The 20,995-nt window shown below is 38.7% G+C and overlaps 1 protein-coding gene across 2 annotated transcripts in view; it reads left to right on the top strand.

Moving 5' to 3' along the window:
* Positions 1–313: 313 nt before the first annotated feature.
* The window catches only part of LOC137255964 (uncharacterized), a 107,559-nt gene continuing 86,877 nt past the window's right edge, over positions 314–20,995 (top strand). Inside the window, exon 1 of one of the 2 annotated variants that reach the window (XM_067793579.1) lies at positions 314–893. The gene's annotated coding sequence lies outside the window, so the exon portion shown is untranslated. Of the gene's footprint in view, positions 894–965; positions 1,201–20,995 lie in introns of those variants that run through there. The other variant, XM_067793581.1, reaches the window with a different exon arrangement.

The raw sequence follows: 20,995 nt of genomic DNA, 5'->3' as shown, positions 1-20,995 counted from the left end.
TAGACCAGGTTCATCTTAGACCAGGTTCATCTTAGACCACACAGCTTCATAACTGCCATATGGTTTCTCTGTTGCTTACGCTTGAAAGATTATGATAACCAGGGCTGTGAGTGAGTGAGTTTAGTTTTACGCCACATTCACCAGATTTAACGGTCTGTGACATCCCAGAAGCCAGAGTATAACCAGATACAGATATTTTACATCCTGCATCGTTACCATTTAGTTTCCTCCAGTTACATAAATAGCATGGCTTTGGTAATTTAGCAAAATATTTACAGTAGTATATAAATCTGTTCTTGGTGGCATGGGCTATACAGCAGTGGAAACGTAGAGGCCATTTGATAAACTTGAAGTATATGCAGCAAATAATGGTAGAATGGAACGACTTCAAATCACTGTCGGGCGTATTCAAATAAACCCACAACTAGCAGAAGCAATAATATTGTCACGATAGTCCTCGGAGGGATTGATTGTCACGTGACTGCCTTCAAATGAGAGCTGTCTTGGAATGTTTTCTGCTGCGGGATTTCCACCAATATTCTCCGTGGCTGCGACGACTGTACAGAGCTTCTCGAGTACTGGGGAATTCTCACTATAACAGCTTTGGAACAACATTCATTTTGTACAGGAGTAGATCTAACCATTTTAGTGAAGCAAGTTTATGTTGGTTGAAGATGAACTATAATGTGTGTTTTTCTTCATTTATTTGGAATTAATATTTTGAATCTGATCGGAGGTTTTTATCGGACATCTATTCTTTTTCCGTGAGGAGATTCTCGTTTTTCATCAACCTGGTGTAATTCGAAACTCTTGGGGGAGAAATTCGCGCCATGACCTCTTCGCGGTGACATCCACAAGGATTTCTTTTGGAGCGTGTATTGCGCCAGTAGAAGGTTGGTATCAATTGTGACCGTTGCTGACGATTTTCATTTGTAAATTCACCCCTTTTTATGTGCATCTCGTTTCTTGTGCGTGCAAATAATGCCAGCGGCAGCCATGCATGCAGTAACAGTGATTCACGTGCTAGATTGTTTTGGTGGTCTTTTTATAACAACTGGAAACGATACCCATGCTGCAGTACATTTGTAACATGAAAGTTTCTTAGTCCTGACCTGTCGACGCTTCTCGTGTTCAGTCGAGTCGGGAATTTGTTCAGTACAATCTAACGGGATTTCATGTTTCTGACAACATCGCATTGTGGTGAGGGCTCGGTCAGTCAGTACGCTGATTTGAGTCGGGCTTTGTTCCCTCGCGGCAGTTTTTGGGCAAGATGGTTGGGCGTGGTTATTTACGTGTTTGAAAGCTTGCTGTCTGGCTTATAATAATTTGTTGTGAACAATTTTAGCAACATTAAGACATTTTACGTTATTTAGTCTTATTGAGCTGAAGAACAGGGGTGGAGATAATATTCTGACGTTGACTTCTCACATCAACCGGAAAGTGTGATCTTTTGTTTGGATGCTCGGCCTGATGAGTGATAATGGAGTTGTCTTTCAGCTTATCACTGCAAACCTTTCACAGAACCTCCTTCAGTAGTTAGAACTTACATCTACCATGCTGTGCACACAAGTATGTTTTGTTAGGGGTTGAAGTTATGACATGTTGAAATTCACAACCTCAATCCAATGCAGTTTAAATACATATATTTAACCTCAATGCCTCTTCAACCAGTGATTTACAAAAGCCAAAATATATTAAGTGCAAATATACCCTGAGTCTGAATTCTGTTGGAAATTTTCACTTCTGGGCTATCATCCATTATCAAAAGTGAAAATTACTCAAATTTTTCAGTAAATTGTACATTTGTCTGATGGTTGATGCTTGACTAATTTATAATTAGCAAGATTATTTTGTACTTGCTAGTGACCAGTTATGGCTGCCTGCCAGTTAATGCCAACACCTGACTGTAGCACTTGTGCAGACAGCTTGACTTATAGTTCTGCAATATTTCAGACATTGACATCACAAGGGTAATAAGCTATGAGAGTTAAAATCACTGTAAGTCATGTCCATCGTAGATGCAACAAATATGAATCCCCTCACAGGATCCAAACACTTCGGAGAGGCTGGGGATGTCACATGATCATTAGAGTGCTGACATTTCATAAATGATGAGAATTGAATGAAAATCATCCTGGATATGTTGTGAAATTAAGATATTACAGTTCTGTCTATATAAAGTGCAGATTTCAATTTGTCAAAACATCCTCATAATGGCAACACTAACTTACCAAACTTTGAATTGACTTAAATTTCCATCTTAGTTTTATGGACTCGACAGATGCCATATGCAGACAATACTCACAAAATGATAACTGTCAATTTTAACCTTTTTCTTCACGTTTTTCCCCGGAGAAAACAAACTTTGATAAGTTTAACTGTACAGCCACTTCTCCATATTCCCATCAGCTTATAGCAGCATTTATCCACATTCATGAGAGTGAATTTTGTTCTTTTAATTTCTTGTTTTATAAAACTAATTGCAGTTATGAAATTTCTTCAAGGTGTGACCGTTTGAAACACAATAGGTTTATTACCGAATTTAGGTCACATTTGCTGAATAACATGATAAATTCAGAACTGATATCAGAAATAACTGATCTCATGTTTGGAAAGTACACTCTACTTTACTGTGCTTCCCTACAGCATTTTGGAGAGACTCAATGGGCAACTGTAGACGAGCAGGAAACGTCAGTGAACAGCTGATCTATCATCAAGATAAATGTTGTTTTGTAATGTTTAAAGACAATGTAGCAATTGTTAAAAAACACTGAAAAAAGGCGATAACTGGTCGCTGTCCAGTAAGGATCACAGGTTTTAGTGGCTTATACATTCACCTGTGATCATTCATTCTCAACATGTTTTGGGGTATGCATTCCGATGAAGCTCCACTATATCATGGATGCATCTACTGCTCTAACTCCCTTGGCCAGTCAGGTGTCTAAGCTGGGAAGTTGGGTGAACCAATCACAACTCATTTTCACTCTTTAAACTATCTGATTAAACTTGGCAACACAAACCATGCAGAGGTTCTCTGAAAGAGGTATGAGTACTTTCATATATATTTTTTAAAGTTTAGGACCTATCAGTTTGTATGATTTCCCCCAAAACTGAGTCACTCTGCAAACAAACCTTCACAGCTGCAAGTGCTGTCTTTGTTGACACCAGCATGCTCGGTTGTAATGGCGGCTCAGCTGATTGGCTACCGTGAAGGGATGAAATATACTTATCAGGCCGTTTCATAGATGCATCTATGGTATAGTGGAGACTTATCAGACCGTATACCCTTGAGATATTGGAGACCCTGTAGATATCAAGGCTGATGGTCATTCAGAAATGTTGCCCATAAAGCTAGAACAGTGGAGCATTTTTCAAGAAATATGAAATATACAAACTGATGCGAACTTAAAGTATATATGTGAAATCAAGCTTTGCCAGTTATATATGCTACATTTTTTTATCATCCAAATTGTGTTCCATTGGAGAGTTCGCTAATGTGAGATCAAATGATATCTCCCAGGAGATATCTTTTTGCCTGAAGATTTTGTACAATGCCTGAACATCAATTACTGAACTCACAATGGTATGGCATCCCAAACCTAATGATGTCACAATGCTATGACTTCACAATGTTATGACTGCAAGTCTAATATCTGTACCATGTTCAGAGATGTACATTTTTCATTAAAAACCAATGAAGAGTGGATGATAAATAGAATCTCACCCAAGTGTCTTCCGATATCAATTATATGGACATGACTTGATAAAGTTTTAATATCCAAGGCTTGCTGAGGCGATGTGTACTTTGCAGAATTATGTTGTAGGGATCACAGGTTTCAGTGCTCTATGAAAAACACCTGTGGTCATTCAGGAAATGATGTAATTTATGTCTCATATATGAACTGAAATGGAGTTTAATGTCATACTTAAGAATATTTGTGTCATATTATGATGTGCATGCATGTAAACTGCTTGTATAGTGCTAGATCACTGAGATACCATGCCACATGAATAGTCTAGTTGTGGGAATCGGCTGTGATATCATACTCAATCATCAGTTACAATCGGATTGTCCCAAACGATCAATCATCTATTAATAATCATTTAAATCAAATCTCACGAATAACCTCTAAATAGTAAATACATCAGACAGGTCCATGTGTTTGTTGTTGTCCAGACATCTAACTGTGAGCGAGTGCAGTTCTGGGACAGATGGTTGAAAATGGAGAGGTACACAAAAGATATGGAAAATAAAAAGTTCTTTTATGGTTTATTATTTACCATCAGCTGCATCAGTTGTCAAACTTTTTACAAACAAGAATTAGTGTCAGTTGTCATAAACACAAACATGACTAATTGCCAGTGACTGACAACTAGGTACTGTTTGCTACTGTACTAGTATTGCTATTTATTTAGATATATAAATGTAGATAGTAAATGAAGGTGTTATTCATCAGGGTAAAAGAACAAGACATGACTGCTTGCTTGCTTTATCTTGAAGATTGACTTTTACATATTTGAACTCAGAAGAATCATTTCAAGGAAAGGCAACACTGTATATTGCTGTAGATAAGTTGAATTTTGAAGATAAGAAAAGGCAACCTGTAGAAGGCTTATCTACGAATAACATTTTCATCAATTTCTGGACATATGTCATTTAGCAAAAGTATAAAGAGAAAACAACTTCGTCAGTGAAGACATCAAATTTGCAATTAAATATCACTAGACAAGATTATTTACCTTTTCAGTTATAATTTGTCTTGGCTAGGCATTGTATAAAATGCAGGGATTAAAATTACTTCATGTATTTGTCTTGAATAGCCGGAAATAGCATTTATGTGTATATATATGCATCCCAGCGATCTAGTTAAAACATACTGTATAACATAATTCTGATGACTCCTGATGCAGTGACTGGTAAATAATTTTATGTCTAATAGTAGTATTTTACAAGGGAAAAATGGGTATGCCTACAGAATACCAGATACCTACTAGCCATAATGTTTAATGTCACCCTAACCCAATAAACATTTAACATTTCCCAAATCCTTAAACCTACCTTAGACCTAAACCCTGATCCTTGCTCTAATTTCTAAACCTTACCTTAAACCTAACCAAAGTGAGCTCGCTTACTTGTGGTGGGAAGGTATCTGGTATTCTGTATTCTTACTGAGAAATATCCTTGCATTAAGCAGATTTACTAAGAGGTTAATCTATGAATGTAAAATATGTATAATCTACACTAAGGTTATACAGACCCTCATGAACATAGTAAACGAAAGTTGTATGCACATGGAATGAGATGCAATAAGCATGCCATTTCACACGCAGTTTCACTGAATTTGCTGGAAACTAGGACCTAAACTATGGACAATGATGTGATAGTCATGATTTTTGAGAATAATGTGGAAATTGGGGCTTTGGCAGTTGGAGCTAAGAGTATACACTTATGAATGTGGTAAGTGGAAGTTGTATGCACATGGAATGAGATGAAATACACATGCCAGTTTGTTGTGATCGCCAGCTCCAATAAATATGACAAATTAGCAAAGCAAGATATATGTCTAAACATAATCTATTTCAGACAACTACACATCCTCTGGAATCAAGAGTAGATGCAGTATGATTGCCATTTCTGTGAATAATGTGAACAGAGATGTTATAATTATTGGTAACTGCCAGCTGTCTTAACCTGTATATTCATTACTGTTATGAAATTTTGCAGTCGGTTATTGCATGGGGAAAGAGTAACCAAACGATTGTAGATTATAGCCGATCATCAAAACACCACTAATGAATACCCCACTCAGACACATTAAACTGTCTCTATGCCCACCAGCCCTTGTATCCATTAACCTTTTTCATCATTCATGCCAGTGTTTCCATATGGGAAATGCTTTGCAACTTTTTTATGCGTGAAGAGAAATACATGTTATTGGTCCATATCAGTGTATGAAACTCCTGAAAACACCTGGAAGTCCACAGGGCTGATAACTGAAAAATGTTGCTGGCCCTGTTAACATGAAACCAGCCCTGTATCAAAAAAGGGAAACTGAAATCAGGTGTTAAAATAATGTATTTGATGAATTACTTCTATTAAAGTAAACTTAAACATATCCAAAAGCAAATTTTACAAAGCATGACCTGGTGGTCACTGTTGATTCATTTACTGTCACTGCCATCTGAGTCAAAAAAACAGGCAGAGTCAGAATGGTCAGTATCTTTGGCAAGAATGGTCTCTACATGTTCTTCATGCAATCAGCACATGGGATTTGTAACTCTCCTTGGGTCAGCTGGGTCACTGAAAGCATTCTCTAGGCCACTCACATTTACTGTTAGATAATAGGGTAGACTGATCTGTGGAAGTTTTGGTTTGCTTGATCATGAACCAAACGTACATTATGATACAGACATCGACTAACTACCACAGTTGTAAACTATTTTCAAAATATCACCTTTAGTCAATGACATGGTAAACAATATACCCATGGAAAATGTACTGGCCCATAGGGCTGGCTTTGAAATAGCATTGTAAGCCCACCATGTAACAAGCAGCAAGCTCCTGGGCAGATGCCATTTCATATACTGTCCAAATTGTCTTAAAATAATTGCCAGTGTTATAACATTTCAAATTGATATTTCTTCATTTCTGTAAGAAAGAATTGACATGGGTCCAAAAATGCCCCACAAATGTGTTTTCAACCTGAAATGTCCGATTTTAAAAATGACAAATATAATGGCATTATTTTATGACTTTTTTCACTTATCCTTGTAAACAAATGCTGAGTTTCAGATATGTCAGCGTCCTTAGACCGTCAATATTTGCCTCTGACCTATTAATTAATGTGCAGATTGGACTTGTGACCCATGCTTTCATGGGGAAAGTGGTCTTTCCGCTATCTTATAAATATATTTTAAAATATGTATCATAGAAATTTAAAAGGTAATTGTTGTTTCAAACAGGAAAGGAGATACCTACAGTTCATTCGCAACTACTTCCAACTACAGTATATTGTTGAAACATAAAGCTTGCATTTTCACAAGAGTTGTCATGATTTAAGGTTTAGACAAATCTGTAAACGAGATAATTTACCCCTGGAAATGTACATGAATTCTACAGCGACCGTCATAGCCATACATCAGATTACGTCACAGAGACACACCCTTCTGGTTGAAATTTCGTTTGTGCTAGAGAATTGTGCACTCTTGTCAAATTAGCATGTCATACATACCCTAAAGCAGCTATATCCAAGAAAGCCCATGTATGTCTAGAAAATGTGGTGAGTCTAGATTTCCACAGCTTCGGGAAATGAAGAAAGACTCGGGGCTTCTTTTCATTATATCTGATTTTCTGTAATATATGTTCATTTCAGAGACTAGCTGTTTGTCTAGGAAAATATGTATTTAAAAGCAATGAAAAAATAAATGTCTACCTTGACTGAATGTAAGATGACCCTTAGATTTAAGAGATCGTCTTATCTTTTCACAGATTTAGGTAGTCCATGTAGATATTTCATGGTCTTGGAACAACAGACTTTTAGTGTTTATGGCCAACCATGCATGATATCATGAGTGGGTGTGTATATTGATAGTATAGCTTAACGAGATTCCATACGGAATTCCGTGATATTGTGTTCGTTTATATTGAAATAAGATAGTAGTATATTTCCCTTGTGTTGCAAGTGGGCTATGTGTATTCACTATGTTAAGCGTTCACATGTTCACCCAGTTGTGGGAGCAATATCCTGCTTGTACATACAGTCATCATGGTTATTGTGCAAGGTTAGCAAGAGTGACAGTACTGTCATGTGCAGTTGGTGACCGTCATAACTGTTTGGTGAACTTGGGTACACATAACAAAGAACAGAGAACTGTTGAGAGATAAATGCATTTTGCACGTTTTGTCATGATTCACAGTTCATATGAGTTGCAATGTTAATATTAATGAAGGACATCAATCTTTGTTAGCAGTGTTAGCAATTCAAATGTCACACTTTCCATGAGCTACTGTACAAAGGAAGTAGGTACCTCAATAGAACCATGATAACAGTGACAATACGACGGTTGCTACATGTTGATTCTGCCATTAATAGCAAGCAGACCATATTGAGCTTTATTACCCACCTGGTGAGATGCTCAATCTGTACTTCACACAAGGTGCATGCTATTTTTTTTTTCAGTTTTCTACTGGATAGATGTTGCCTCGGTTTCATTGGCACTACGGTACTGTTTATCCTAATGTGAATGATCTACATGGTGTATCACATCATGTAGCACATAGATATGTATGGTGTGACACATAGTGTAGCTTATTGATATGTATGGTGTACTACATAGTGGAGCTCATAGATATGTATGGTGTACTACATAGTTGAGCTCATTGATATGTATAGTGTATTACATAATGTAGCTCATTGATATGTATGGTGTACTATTTAGTGGAGCTCATTGATATGTATAGTGTATTACATAGTGTAGCTCATTGATATGTATGGCTGACACATAGTGTAGCTCATTGATATGTATAGTGTATTACATAGTGGAGCTCATTGATATGTATGGTGTGCTACATAGTGGAGCTCATTGATATGTATAGTGTATTCCATAGTGTAGCTCATTGATATGTATGGTGTGACACATAGTGGAGCTCATTGATATGTATGGTGTGACACATAGTTTAGCTCATTGATATGTATGGTGTGACACATAGTGGAGCTCATTGATATGTATAGTGTATTACATAGTGGAGCTCATTGATATGTATAGTGTATTACATAGTGGAGCTCATTGATATGTATAGTGTATTACATTGTGGAGCTCATTGATTTGTATGGTATGACACATAATGGAGCTCATTGATATGTATGGTGTGACACATAGTGTAGCTCATTGATATGTATTGTGTGACACATAGTGTAGCTCATTGTTGTGTATGGTGTGACACATAGTGTAGCTCATTGATATGTATGGTGTGACACATAGTGTAGCTCATTGATATGTATGGTGTGACACATAGTGTAGCTTATTGATATGTATGGTGTGACACATAGTGTAGCTCATTGATATGTATGGTGTACTACATAGTGGAGCTCATAGATATGTATGGTGTACTACATAGTGGAGCTCATTGATATGTATAGTGTATTACATAGTGTAGCTCATTGATATGTATGGTGTACTACATAGTGTAGCTCATTGATATGTATAGTGTATTACATAGTGTAGCTCATTGATATGTATGGTGTTCTACATAGTGGAGCTCATTGATATATATGGTGTACTACATAGTGGATCACATTGATATGTGTGGTGTGCTACATAGTGTAGCTCATAGATATGTATGGTGTACTACATAGTGTAGCTCATTGATATGTATAGTGTATTACATAGTGTAGCTCATTGATATGTATGGTGTGCTACATAGTGGAGCTCATTGATATGTATGGTGTATTACATAGCGGAGCTCATTGATAAGTATGGTGTGGCAAAGTGTAGCACATGATATGTATGGTGTGGCACATAGTGTAGCTCATTGATATGTATAGTGTACTACATAGTGGAGCTCATAGATATGTATGGTGTACTACATAGTGGAGCTCATTGATATGTATGGTGTACTACACAGTGTAGCTCATTGATCTGTATGGTGTACTACATAGTGGAGCTCATTGATATGTATGGTGTGACACATAGTGTAGCTTATTGATATGTATGGTGTGACACATAGTGTAGCTTATTGATATGTATGGTGTGACACATAGTGTAGCTCATTGATACGTATGGTGTACTACATAGTGGAGCTCATAGATATGTATGGTGTACTACATAGTGTAGCTCATTGATCTGTATGGTGTACTACATAGTGTAGCTCATTGATATGTATGGTGTACTACATAGTGGAGCTCATTGATATGTATGGTGTATTACATAGCGGAGCTCATTGATAAGTATGGTGTGGCAAAGTGTAGCACATGATATGTGTGGTGTGGCACATAGTGGAGCACATTGATACGCACTGTATGGCACATAGTGGAGCACGTAGGTATGTGTGGTGTGGCACATTGATATATATGGTGTAGTACATAGTGGAGCATATTGATATGTATAGTGTGCCACATAGTGCAGCACACAGATATGTATGGTGTAGCACATACTATTACCTGTAATGTAAATATGGTGAAGCAAAAACTTTATATGTATCATGACACATTTTATGTATCATGAGATTGGTGTTGCACATTATGTACTACATTACTCTGTAATTTCTCCATGGGTTATCACATTAATGTGTACATGTTAGGCTACATTAATGTGCATGATGCACAGAGTGTTACAAAGTAATGTGATGTATTAACATACATGTTACTCTTCAGCAGTTTATGCTTATGACAAGCAAGTAACAAGATCACGAAGTTAGACACGATACATCATTGCATCCAAACTGTATATCAGTGCTCATGTATACACGTCCGAACTGTGTATCAGTACTCATGTATACAGATCCCAGCTGTGTATCAGTGCTCATGTATACATATCCCAGCTGTGTATCAGTGCTCATGTGTACACATCCCATCAGTGCTCATGTATACATATCCCAGCTGTGCATTAATGCTCATGTATACATATCCCAGCTGTGTGTCAGTGCTCATGTATACATATCCCAGCTGTGTGTCAGTGCTCATGCATGTTATCCCAGCTGTGTATCAGTGCTTGTGTATACATATCCCAGCTGTGTGTCAGTGCTCATGCATGTTATCCCAGCTGTGTATCAGTGCTCGTGTATACATATCCCAGCTGTGTATCAGTGCTCATGTATACATATCCCAGCTGTGTGTCAGTGCTCATGTATACATATCCCAGCTGTGTGTCAGTGCTCATGTGTACACATCCCATCAATGTATCAGTGCTCATGTATACAGATCCCAGCTGTGTCAGTGCTCATGTATACAGATCCCAGCTGTGTCAGTGCTCATGCATGTTATCCCAGCTGTGTATCAATGCTCATGTATACATATCCCAGCTGTGTATCAGTGCTCATGTATACATATCCCAGCTGTGTATCAGTGCTCATGTATACAGATCCCAGCTGTGTATCAATGCTCATATATACATATCCCAGCTGTGTATCAGTGCTCATGTATACATATCCCAGCTGTGTATCAGTGCTCATATATACAGATCCCAGCTGTGTATCAGTGCTCATGTATACAGATCCCAGCTGTGTATTAATGCTCATGTATACAGATCCCAGCTGTGTGTCAGTGCTCATGTATACATATCCCAGCTGTGTATCAATGCTCATGTATACATATCCCAGCTGTGTATCAGTGCTCATGTATACATATCCAGCTGTGTATCAGTGCTCATGTATACAGATCCCAGCTGTGTATCAATGCTCATGTATACATATCCCAGCTGTGTATCAGTGCTCATGTATACATATCCCAGCTGTGTATCAGTGCTCATGTATACATATCCCAGCTGTGTATCAGTGCTCATGTATACACATCCCAGCTGTGTGTCAAGTGCTCATGTATACATATCCCAGCTGTGTGTCAAGTGCTCATGCATGTTATCCCAGCTGTGTGTCAGTGCTCGTGTATACATTCAGCCACTGTTGTATTTTTCTTATGTTGTCTGTTTTATTTGTGGGAAGGTCAGTCGGGCTATTGGGTAGAATCATGTGTATAGTCTTCTGGTCCAGAGTTGGTTTTCATAGATCCCAGAATTGGAGGACATGAAAAGTGCTGCATTAAACCCACCAACTGTCTAACAAATAGTGTTTTTTGTGTAGCACAAGTGTGCATTCAGTATAGAAAAAGATACATTGCATCCTGAGGGAATGAAAATTACACCTACTATGTTGAGCTGTTAATGTCTTTGGACACATCGGTAATGACCTGTGTCCATACAGACTCCTAGCAGGCTTTGAAGTGGATAATACATTATTCCATTTTATTACAATAAGGACCCTCATACTGCAGGCATAGAACCTTGAAATAGACAATTTGGGTTTCTAGGGCCACATTGGAATGTGAATGTTACACCCTGTACTGTGTATAGGGTGTGACATATTAATGTTTATTGCGTTTGGCTTTGCCGTTGTCCTAGAGACATTTGCTGTTTACATGACCAATTGTTCAGGGTATGCAAGCATTATGTTTATGGCAAATGGTTATTGGTCTGGTTGATTTGATACTGTTAACTCGTAATATTCTTGTAACAGATCAGTGTAAAAACTAATAATGAATGCAAAACAAGATTGTGTTTGTTTGAAGAAGGTATAAAATGAAGACCTTTAGAAGTCTGATTTGTTCCTTTCTTTATGATTGAAAAAAGTTTTCTATGTGACCTTCATGAGTTACTAGATCAAAATGAATAGCTTGATGCCAGTACTGTAAGGCACTCACAAGATGTAAAGATGAAAGATCTAACCACCTGTGCCCAGGTAATACAGCATTTTGATGTATACATCAAAGCACTAAAGTGTTATTTGTGTCGTGTTGGATATAGGTTTCTGTAGCTTGATGATGGAACTTGATGATAACCACATTTATCCAGTGTCTTGAAGTGCTGTGTCCCATTATGAACCTATATGACAGTGAGTTAATGTAATTTTGAAGAATTACCCAGACGCTATAGAAGTTTGGCGTCAGTTCGGTTTAATTGGCATTTGTTCAGTTGAATTAGGAATGTCACCTTATAGTCTGTGTGACTAGAAACTGTAAGCTGTGTACTTCGGCTGTCATGTCACCTCCATCATAAAGAAATCTTTTCAAGGATAACTGCAGTTTCAATAGAATTTATTAGTTTGTCAGGTGTTTCGAAGCCAAAAATTCGAAGACTGGCTGTCTTAATAGGTGACATTGAATAATTCCAAGACTGGCTGTCTTATTAGGTGACATTGAATAATTCCAAGACTGGCTGTCTTAATAGGTGACATTGAATAATTCCAAGACTGGCTGTCTTATTAGGTGACATTGAATAATTCCAGGACTGGCTGTCTTATTAGGTGACATTGAATAATTCCAAGACTGGCTGTCTTAATAGGTGACATTGAATAATTCCAAGACTGGCTGTCTTATTAGGTGACATTGAATAATTCCAGGACTGGCTGTCTTATTAGGTGACATTGAATAATTCCAAGACTGGCTGTCTTAATAGGTCACACTTACACAAAATTATACACAAATTATGAATATGTATATTTTGATAAACAGTATTAGTGGATGGAAATTTGTAAGCAATAATATTTGGTCTTATGAAGCTCATGGATTCTTTTCACAACCGTCTCGGACCCGTGAAGATGCGGTTAAGAATTGATCGTTAGTAACCCATGCTTGACGTAAGAAACAACTAACAAGATCAGGTGACTTGCTGACGGGGGTTGACACATGTCAGCATATCCCAGTTCCATGGATCGATGCTCATGCTGTTGATCCTTGGATTGTCTGGTCCAGATTCAGTTATTTAAGCGGGTTATTCATTTGCATAAAGTTCTGTCTCATTTACATAGACCCTAGATTAATTACTATCATAGACACAACAATTGCAATGTGTCGTAAGTTTGGTGTATCGTTACAGCCCTGCTCTACACCCTGTACCCCGAGTCTTCACCTTCTACAACCTGTATACCTCTGTACACCTGTATACATCTCTCTACATCCTGTGTACGTCTTTCTACATCCTGTGTATGTCTCTCTACAACCTGTATAGCTCTGTACACCTGTGTATATCTCTCTATGACCTGTGTACCTCTTTCTGCAGCTGTGTACATCTCCCTACATCCTGTGTACGTCTCTCGATACCCTGTGTACATATCTCTACACCCTGTGTACTTTTCGAAACATACATACAGTCGTCACATAGTATATGTCTCTCTACACCCTGTGCACTCAGTCTTTACTCTGTTCGTTTCATTACACCTTTTGCACCCAGTCTTCACCCTGTGTATATCTGTCTACACAGTATACTGTGTACACCCAGTCTTCACCCTGTGTTACATCTCACTGCACCTGGTACACCCGGTCTTTACCCTACACCCTGTACTGTGTACATCCAGTCTTCACCCTGTGTACGTCTCCCTACACCCTGTACTGTGTACATCCAGTCTTCACCCTGTGTATGTCTACACCCTGTATACCCAGTCTTCACTCTGTGTAGTCTCTCTACACCCTGTGTACATCTTTCTTTACCTCCATGTACATCTCTATATAGTCTGTGTACATTTTTTTACACCCTGTGTACACCTCTCTACATCCCATGTATATCTCTCTATACCCTTTGTACGTCTCTCTACTCCTTATAAATCCAGTCTCCATTCTGTGCTCCGTTTTCCCACTGTCAACAGGCTCCCCGTTCTGCCTGTTGTCTGTGACCTATTCCTCCAACTCCTCCTTCAGTATGTACTTCACATGTAACGTCCATCATCACCTCCTGAGTCAAAATGAGGCCCAGCTGACACAGTTGCTCAGAATGGTCATTGATCCTTGTCTTTTGAAGTATAGCATATTTTACCTTGATGTCATGTTGAAACTGCAAATTACAAACGTTTAGGTTCTTTGGATGGTGGATTTTACAAAAAATCATTAGGAACGTTTATACATTTATAAAACATTGCCTTAGAATTTTCAGTGTTTTGAGAGGGGAAGAAAGCCAAGCAATAAATTAAGATGTTAAAACAGCTCTTAACATCTGGTGGAAGGAAGATCGACTTCTGAAATCTCTTGAGGAAAAAGGAATTTTTTTGGAAAGTTTTCTTGGAATTCAACATCAGCAGAATATGGTTGAACCAATTGAACGATATTGATATGTGGTCGATATTAGTAGACTTGAATTTTGGCTATGGTTAGTTTTCTTCTTTATGATCACAGTTCAGATTTTGTTCAGATATTTTCATTTTAATGTGAAAATGTTTAATCCTAACAGGTTTATGCTTTAAGGTTTTGAGTATCAATGCTGACAGCAGCTTGTTTTAACCCCCTGGATGCCGAGTATGGTGATGTGGGCTTCATTTTCGTAGCAGAGCTCCAAAACCATACAATGTTTTTCTGCAAAACTTGATAGATATATCAGTCTGAACCTATAGTGGTGCCTTTTGGTATTTACAGGTTTTTGTGATTTATTGTTTTCTTGGTTTCCATGGAATAGATTCAGACATAGTCTCAAAAGTGAGATGAGTGTTTTGTTTCCGTAGCAGAACTCAAAATCGTCTTAATATCTGTCAGTGTTACTTAGTAGATATGCGTGGCAGATCCCAAAGTGATGCCTTTTGCTATTTAGATGTTTTTCTGATTTATTATTTTCTCCGTTTCTATGGAAACGTTTCAGACTTAGTCTCAAAATGGAGGGATGTGCTTCGATTCTGGAGCAGAACTCGAAAACTGTTCAATATTTTTCTGCAAAACTTGGTAGATATATCAATCGGAACCTAACGTGGTGCCTTTTGCTACTTACAGGTTTTTGTGATTTACTATTTTCTTGGTTTCCATGGAAACGTTTCGGACTTACTCTCAAAAGTGACAGGTGTGTTTTGTTTCTGGAGCAGAACTCAAAAACCTCTTAATATCTGTCAGTGTTACTTGGTAGATATGTGTTGCAGACCCCAAAGTGGTGCCTTTTGCTGTTTACAGGTTTTTGTGATGTATTATTTTCTCAGTTCCATGAACATGTTGCTGACTTCGTTTCCGGAGCACAACACGAAAACCATTTCATATCTTTCAAAAGATCTTGGCAGATATATGAGACAGATCTTGAAATGGTGACTTTTTCTGATTACAGATATATGGCATTTATATTTTTCATGAATTCCATGGAAACAATTCAGACTTGGTCTAAAAACACAATAAGTTACTGTCAGCTGATTTGTCCTTTCAAATATGTGGGGGCTGGGGGGATATGTCATCTTCTGATGACTCTTGTTTCATCAAAGATGTCATGAAGCAAAGTAACAATTTTTCGAGAAAATAATTAAAGTAAAAGTTGTCAAAACATACATAAGTTGTCAAACATACATAATAACTTACTTTTTCCATCTTTTTTGAACGATCGTGTAATGTAATTTGACATCTTTGCTTTCTTCGCCCTGAACTTGATGCTCAGACACAAATTTTGATGCTGAAGTATCTGCATGAAACATTGTTGTCACCGGTCATAACCAAGCATGATCTGTTCACCAAGTTCCATAATATATTAGTAATAGGTAATGTTTTGCCTAACACTTTCAGAATAGGGAAATTTTACCCCAAACTTTCGTTGAATGTATAAGTTTTCATTTGCGAGCACGATAGCCATTGTTGTGATATGATTGTCTGCCATAGGTCACATGCACAATTTTGACCAATCATTATCTGAATAGCTAACTGGGCAATAAGCGTCATTAGAAACAAATACTTATCCAATATAATTACTTCTTACAACAGCAAAAATACTCTCGGCAAGGGTACAAATATATTACGATGTCTAGAGCTCTAGAACGACACCTGCCATCAAACGAATCGCCCCATATATTAAAACAAAGCCTCAAAAGCCGAGGTATTTCTCGTTGTTGCATCACAATAGCGAACGGAAAGCCACTGAATTTTGGAAATAGGCAACCATACATATCATTTGAGGAATCTTTTGTAAAATAATTTTCAAATATTAAGGATGCACTGGATTTTAGTTTGGGGGGGGTCCATCAAATTTCTTCATCCAATACGCAGGAATCCTGTGTCCCGTAAAACCCTGTTTCTTTCAGTATGCTGGACTGCATATGATGTGTAATGGCAAGCTGTATCACAGGGAAAAGTGACTCCCCAGTGCCCAGAGTCAAAATAGAGACCAGGCTGTATGTAGGCTGTTTCATATGAAGATTTGATGATTATGTCACAGATTACATGAATAGTTTAGTTTCTTAGTCATGTTATCAACTTGAAGTCTTCTCATCCAGTTGAAAAACATATAAATTGTGTTGAGATCACTTGAGGCATGTCACTTTGTGGGTCACTATAATTGATTAATCCGCTGTGCAATTGCTAACTGCTTTCGTGATGTGGATATTGTCCAATCAAATGAGGACCCACAAGAAGACATGGCCTTGTCGGAACTATGTGATGTACTACGATCCTATGCACAAGTTGCAACTGTGACTGTTACTGACGACGATCTTGTGAATGTCGACAGTGATGAACTGACTAGCAACAGTCCTCTTGCTTTTCTATACAGCCAGTGAAAAAGGCTATGACTGATTTCTTCAAGTGAGCATAACAGCATGAACATGTATGAGACATTGTATGCACTGATATTTGTTTATGTGTAATCAATAAAGATTATGTCCGATGCCTACTATGTTCGTTTCTATGTACGTTTCTTTGTAGATATGGCTCGTGATTCAGATATCCGAAAATTCGCTGATCCGAACAATTTCAATAAAAACACAAGTGTTCGGATAAACGGGGCATGACTGTAGCTGCAATTTTCTTATTTCAGCAATTCAAAATTGGGTATATTTTCTCTTTATGATAAAATTCATGGTCTTCAATGTAGCAAGAAATGCTACTCTATGTCTAAAATCCAAGCGAGATCACATGACTCCATCACTCATTTTCCTACACTGGCTTTCTGTTAAGTACCGTGTGAACTTTAAAATATTGTGTCTTGTATATAAATGTCTCCATGGTCAAGCTCCAGAGTACCTATCTGAACTTCTTACACTGTACACCCCTGCAAGATGTCTCAGATCCCAGAATCAGCATTTACTCTAGTCCCCAAAGTCACACCTATGTCTCCTATGGTCAGAGGACCTTTACCTACACCGCTGCATTGATTTGGAATTCACTGCCAGCTGACATCAAATGCGCCGAATCACTAAACTCTTTCAAGTCCCTTCTGAAAACCCATTGCTTCTCCATAGTTTTCTCTTGGATCGTTCTTCCTTTATTTAATTCTAACTATTAGTAGCGTCATGTATATGTTAAACATACATTCACCTTTTCTGTAGTGCCTTGGGCGAGCATCGAATGCACGGCTTACAAATACCCATTATTATTATTATGTTTTACAGAGTAAGATTGAAATGCAGCAGAGAGGGTTTGGGTGATCCTGGCACAGTCAGGCTGGTCAAGCTCATCATCAGCTCAGGCCCCTCTCCCCATCTACACGCAGCCCAGACAGCGAATGGGACTTCTCCCAGGAAACACTGCCTAGTCAAACCCACCAAGAACTTTCCGGAGAATATGGAGGCTCCTTAACACTGCAGCCTTCTGCATTACCCAGATTGTCAGAAGGGCTGTGCTCCCGGTGGAGAACCCGGGCACTCTCTTGATCTGCGCCATGAGATCAGGAGGTACCAAACCAAGGGCACCGAGAACAATGGGGAGCCTGACGACAGTGTACTTGGGATGCAAGTGAGACATTTCAAAGGCGAGGTCCGCATATTTATCATGCTTTTCCTGAATCTTGCCAATCACGTTGCTGTCAAAAGGGACAGAAAATTCTATGATATAAATAATTTCATTGGTTTTATCAAAAAGGACAAGATCAGGTTTGTTGGCTGGAATTCGTCTCAGGCTGTATATTGGCCTGTTCCAGAGAAGTTTGAAATCATCATTTTCCAGGACGTCCTGGACATGTTGGTCGTACCATGGATGGACCTCAGAGTCAAAGCCACAGGCATGGCGGAGACGATAGTAAAAGCAGCGAGCCATGCCATCATGTCTTTTAAGATATGCTGTTTGTGCCAAGGAAGGGCATCCACTAACAAGGTGTTGGACAGTCTCTGTAAATTCATTGCAAAGACGACATTTCATATTGATCTTTTCTTTAAGAATAACATTCTGGCGATTGCGAGTGGGAAGTGACTGGTCCTGAACAGCAAAAAGGAAGCCCTCAGTTTCACATTTGAGACCAGCCGACTTCATCCAGGCGAAGGAGTCGGTTGGATTGCTGTTCTGTTCCACACACTGCATGTACACACGATGTAATGGCTACCTTCTCCACAAAGGACCGACTCTGGGCAGACTTGGTGAAAGACTACACCTGGTTTACTCCCATCACTGTACCATCCAGCAGTACATCGCCATCAACAAAATCAACTTCAAATTTCAAATTGTGTCCAACAACCTTGGCACGCTTAAAGTAGCTGTGGAATGCCTTGCTTTCATCATGAATCTTAACGTGCATCACCAGAGGATCATCTGACAAATAAATATGTGCAAAAGTGCACAATAGAATTCTATCATGAAGAGCTTCAACATTAATCAAACCCCGACCTCCTGAATTGATTGGCATATATAAACGATTAAGAGAGGAACGAGGGTGGTGTGCTCTGTTATCAGACATGATCCTTCTGGTCAGGCGGTCAAGACTCTGGATGTCTTGTTTTGTCCAATCAGCTACTCCAAAGGAATAGGAAAGGACTGGCACAGCAAAAGTATTGGTGGCTTTGCCTTTGTTTCGAGCATTTAGCTCTGAACTCCAGATTTTCTTTAAACGAGATTTATACTCGGCCCGAAGTTTATCTTGAATCAGGGCATTCTGGAGCTTGTCTCGAACTTGCATTCCAAGATAGGTGTAGGCCTGATCTTCCACAAGATGCTCAATAACTCCTCCCCCTTGTAACTTGACCGATCCATCATTAGTTACCTTGCCACGTTTCAGATGAAGAGCATTACATTTGTCAAGTCCAAATGTCATGCCAATATCATTAGTGAAGGACTCGACAAGGAGAACCTGTTCTTTCAAATTGGTCTCTCCTTTGGCAAGGAGCTCGATGTCATCCATATAGAGGAGATGAGTGAGAGGTGTTGGGGATCTGTGCTGAGGAGGTCCGGGATGGTACCCTTCCTCCCTGTTGAGCAGAAAACTCAAAGGATTTAGAGACAGACAAAAAAGCAAAGGACTGAAAGAGTCCCCCTGGAAAATTCCCCTTCTGATTGGAATAGATTCCGAAGTCTGCACCTCTCCTTGCGAGTACATCTCAAGTTGAGTCGACCAGCAACTCATTAAAGACTTGAGTAAATCAAGTAGTCGCTCAGGGAGGTCAATACACTGAAGAGACTTCAGAATCCATTTGTGAGGGACAGAGTCATATGCCTTTTTGTAGTCTATCCAGCACATGGAGAGGTTGCGGTGGTATGTCTTAGCCTCTTCCAAAATCATTTTCTGTACAAGAAGTTGATCCTTGCACCCCCAACATCCCTTTCTCGCCCCCTTCTGCTCTCTGTAAATTATCTCATTGGACGAGCAGTAAGATGACACGAGGTTTGTTAAACACCCTGTGAATAGTTTGTATTGAGTATTTAGACATGTGATAGGGCGGAAGTTTTTGGGATCAGTCAAGTCTCCTTTTTTGGGAAGGAGTATTGTGCGACCTTTGCAGAACCATGGAGGAACATCACCTGTGTCCACAAGAGAGTTAAAACAGTGAAGTAATGGTGTTTGGACACAAGGGAACAGTTTCCATTACCGGTTTCGAATGCCATCAGGCCCTGGAGATGTATTAGATTTGGACTTTTTAATGACACTTTTCAGGCAATCTGGTGAGATGTAACAGACAAACGACCTAATTACTTTCTCATGCATTGCATGGTCATAATCACTTACCCATGGTGCCTCCAGGTTACAGTTGCCGGGTACAGACCACAACTGTTTCCAGAACCTTTCATTGGCATCCATGGAAGGCCGTTTATGATGCCCACCATCACCACTTGTTTTAAGTTGCCTATAGAATTGTTTTTCATTATTCTTAAACATTTTATTTTGCTTGATAAATTTGTTTCTCTTTTTCCATTTTTTCTTTCTTTCTGTCCAAACTTTTATTTTCGCCTTAGGGGAATCGACAATTTGGAAAAGTACCTTTTCTTTTGTTGTCTTGTACTGTAATTTTTATTTTCTCCAAATTGCCTTTTGTCGTTTAGACATGGGATTCCCTGATGATCGTAATTTCAGGCACAGCTCTATCCAAGAAATATATTTTCTAGTTTCTGTTAATTTCACTTGAAACCGGTTTTTCCTT

This window comes from Haliotis asinina, chromosome 11 (genome assembly GCF_037392515.1).
Source record: "Haliotis asinina isolate JCU_RB_2024 chromosome 11, JCU_Hal_asi_v2, whole genome shotgun sequence".
NCBI classification, from domain to species: Eukaryota; Metazoa; Mollusca; class Gastropoda; order Lepetellida; family Haliotidae; genus Haliotis; species Haliotis asinina.
The sequence above is the reverse complement of the archived record's forward strand: the minus strand, read 5'-3'. Positions and strand labels throughout refer to the sequence as shown.